The sequence below is a fragment of the Thermobia domestica genome, chromosome 14 (genome assembly GCF_964235325.1).
Source record: "Thermobia domestica chromosome 14, izTheDome1.hap1.1, whole genome shotgun sequence".
Lineage (NCBI taxonomy): Eukaryota > Metazoa > Arthropoda > Insecta > Zygentoma > Lepismatidae > Thermobia > Thermobia domestica.
Window position 1 is genome coordinate 176,530,427 of NC_137467.1, and position 4,512 is coordinate 176,534,938.

Here is a 4,512-nt window from a genome sequence, read left to right on the forward strand (position 1 = left end):
CGGGAGGGGTACCTTGGCCCACCCCTTAAATTTTGGAAATTGCCCAATTTAAACATTTGGTATTATAGTACAGGTCCTCAATATGTATCATGATAAATTTGGATGGTCTACATCGTTCCCTTTTAGGGGTACAAAAATTGCCAAAATATAAACGTAAGTAATACGTTGTACCACGTGTTTGTTTTTTTGGTCCATTTTATCCCCTTTGATGAGATCCTATGATTACAAGGGGTCCATATCCTATCATAAGACATGGGTATATTGTTGCACCCTTCTTAAATTTTGGCAATGGGGGTCCACTGAAATTGTCCAATTTAAGCATAGTACAGGACCTCAATATGTTTTGGTGGTCCTATTTTCAAATTTTTAAGTACAACCACGTGTTCGGTTACTGACTCAATTTATCCTATTTGATAAAGTTATAAGGTATGGACGGGTATCTCCTTTCAATTTGGTAGTACCCTTCGGGTGTAGTACGGTCACGTGATCAATGATTTGGTTTTGATGCGCGACGAGGTCCCTGGTCAATGTTCTCTAGGAATTAGGCGGAAACTTTGAACAAGATTCTTGGCATTTAAAACTTTTTTTTCAACTTTTCAAACTAAAAAAAATCAAAACAAAAAATTGAAAACGAAAACTTTTAAACAAAAATCTTGAAACTACAAAATTTTTCAAAACAAAAATTTGAAACGAAAAATTTTGAAACGAGAACATTTGAAACAAAAATTTTGAAACGAAAAAATTTTCAACAAAAAAATTTGAAACGAAAAATTTTCAAAAAAAATTTTGAAACAATAAATTTACAAACAAAAAAATTTCAAACGAAAAAATTTGAAAAAACTTGAAACAAAAAATTTTCAAACAAAAATTTTTGAAACAATTTTCAAAACAAATTTCAAACGAAAAATTTTCAATTAGAATTTAAATCAAACAGTGATCAGCTTTCACGGTTAACCGTTAAACTTTATCCGGTTTTTAACTATTCGATTAACAAATAAACGGTTTTCAACTATTCGATTAACAAATAAACGGTTTTCAACTATTCGATAAACAGATGAACTGTTTCTTTCCTTTTCACACCAGTGAGTGCAAGAATTTACAATCTAGAACAAAAAGAAAATTTGTACTCTCTTTAAATACGCATCATTTTTGAAACAAGGTGTTAGTGTTCATCATGGATACACAATGGAAACATCCATTTACCTGTATTCTCGCAGAGCCTAGTGGGTGTGGAAAAACGTATTTCGTGTAGCAATTACTGTCACATCTCCCAACCATGATCAATGCAAAATTTCGTAAGATATACTGGTATTATGCAGAATGGCAAGACGTGTATGCAACAATGCCAGTTCCAGTAGAATTTCACGAAGGACTTCCACGAATGAAAGATTTTCAGCCTCAAGATGGACCACATTTGATTATTATTGATGACCATATGCGAGAAGTGAATAGTGATATTGTTGATATGTTCACAAAAGGATCACATCATCGAAATATTAGTGTGATTTTTATAACACAAAATGTATTTCATCAAAGTAAAGCAAATAGAAATATGAGTTTAAATTGTTCGTATTTGGTGTTGTTTAAAAATCCACGTGACAAGACACAAATCAAGCATATGAGTTATCAAATCATGCCTGAGCATCCACTGTTTCTACAAGAAATTTATGCAGACGCAACAAGAAATCCACATGGTTATTTACTGATGGATCTTAAACAAGATACACCCGATGAAATGCGATTTCGTACAAATATTTTTCCGACGATTTGCATCATTATGTTTACGTACCAACAAAACATGTTTAAATTATTGTGCATGTGAAAAGAATGACTTAGTCTGTCACGATGTCTCCTACAGTGAAACACGCTGATCTGCTACGTGCTCTGCACAAAGCTAAACCAAGATTGCGTAAAGCTATTATTGCCAATGCAGACGCTTCATTAATTCATAGTATTTGTGAATGTTGTTATAATGTCTTAAAAGGCAATGTTCCATTGACAAGTGCGCAGAAGTCAAGATTAAAGCGTTACAAGAACACGCTCCGCTATCTCGTAGAAAATACAAAATCATTGGAAAAAAAGAAGAAACATTTAGCCGTACAACAAGGAGGATTCTTACCTGCATTACTTGCACCTATTGTAGGAAGTGTGTTATCCAGTATTTTGTTTAAACAATAAACTTCATGGAACATAGCAAGAAGATGGTTTTAGTGCCACCAGAAATGCTTCAACGAATGCATGCATCATCATCCCGTGTGAGTGAAAATCGAGAATCTAATCTCGATCGTGAAATGCAATCTATATTGAATACATCGTATCCAAGTGATGAAGAAAAATGGAATCAGTACAATAGAATATTACAGAAATATCTTTATGTGATACGTAAACAAGAAGAACCAATACCACTTACAATTACATCAATGAAACCTGATGGTGACGTCCCGAATGTTGACGATAGCACGAAACAAGAAATTTTAGCCGCAATACCACAAATGTATCGTAAGAAAGCCGAACTACTATTCCGTCGTTTAAAACAAGATGACGCAATTACGTGGGATCATAAAGGAACAGTGTACATCAACGATAATAAACTACATGGATCCAATATTGTAGATTTAATGTGTGATGTGACTCGACCGAGGAAACATTCTAATCCTCAAGGCTGGGAATTGTTTTGCAACTACCTTGCATCGTCAAACACACCTCAAGAATTGATTGGTAATCCACGAAGATTAAACTATATTGTCAAGCATAATAGTACAACAGCATCTGAAGGATCTGCACCACCAAAACCAGCACCTGAATTATTTTCTTCCGGAGAAGAAGAAGAAGAAGAAGATGATGATGATGTTTTAGAAGTCCGACCAAAAAGAAAACGTATTATTCCACAATGGTCAACGTACAAACCATGAACAAAAAGTTGAAATCCATTTATTACAATCCAGCACATCCTGCATCGTTTTCTACTGCAAAGAAATTATGGCAAGCCACAGGAAAATCTATACCTCTAGCCAAAATAAAACTTTGGTTAAACAAACAACCTACCTACACGTTACACCGTCCTGTACGTCGTCGTTTCCGTAGAGATTTTTATCTTGTCAACAATATTGATGATCAATGGGAATGTGATTTAAATGATTTACAATCACTTCAAAACTATAATGACAATTACCGCTATATTCTTACAGTAATTTATGTGTTTAGTCGGTACGGGTGGGCTGTACCACTAAAATCAAAAAGTGCCGAGGATATAGTGAATGCATTTGAAATGATTTTTCAGGACAGGAAACCAATTGTACTACGTAGTGATCAAGGAACTGAATTTACCAACAAGACAGTACAAAAGTTTCTCAGGAAACACAACGTGCAACATGTTACAACAAAGGATCCAGATATTAAAGCCAGCATCGCAGAAAGATTTAATCAGACATTGAAACATCGTATGTGGAAATACTTTACCAAATATCAAACATACAATTACATCAAAGTATTGCCTTTACTTGTAAAAGCATACAATGAAAGTCGGCATTCCAGTATTAAAATGGCACCTGGAAACGTTTCTCAGGACAATTTACTGGAGGTGTGGCATAACTTATACGACAAAAAGCTACAACGTTCAAAACAAGATACGGATTTATCTGTTGGTGATACTGTTCGTATAAGTAAAACAAAACGTATCTTTGACAAGGGTTACCTCGAGAACTGGACTTGGGAAATATTCAGAGTAAAAGCCATTGTACCAAGAAACCCACCAGTGTATCGACTAGAGGATTTAAATCATCAACTCATCGATGGTGTTTTCTACAGAGAAGAATTACAACCAGTACCGCTACCTTCGACGTTCCTCATCGATAAAATATTACGTACAAGAACAAAAGGTCGCAGAAAGGAGTATCTCGTCCAGTGGAAAGGATATCCTTCCTCATTCAATTCGTGGATCCCTGCAACTTCATTGAAGAAGAAGAATGGAACCTGATCAAGATTTTTACGTTACACTTCCCAGTAATAGTTCCATGGATTATTTTCCAGAAAATACATTGACTTCATATATTACGAAATTACAACGACGTGTAGAGTTTCGCCAGAAATGGGATGTGGCAATTGTAGAGATTCATTATCCACATTCTTTGCTGAACATTAACAGTGAAAACAATAAAATATATTACAAATCATCAAGTAGTAATGATCAAGAAGCGTGGAAGGTTGTAACGATCCCTGTTCGCTATTATAACAATATACGGGATCTTATTCATGCAATTAATATACATCATAAAGAAACCAATTTATTTATATCTCATGACGCAACTAATAATATATGCCTCATAAGACATCCCAAAAAGGAAATCCATACTTCTGTACAAATTTCACCAAGTGTTAGTTTAATGCTTGGATTTGAACCGAAAAGTGATTTAAAAGATATGGAAAAGGGACAATATACACCGGATGTACGATTAGGCTTACCATCACAAATGTACGTCTATTGTGACATTATTGAATCTGTCATTGTTGGAG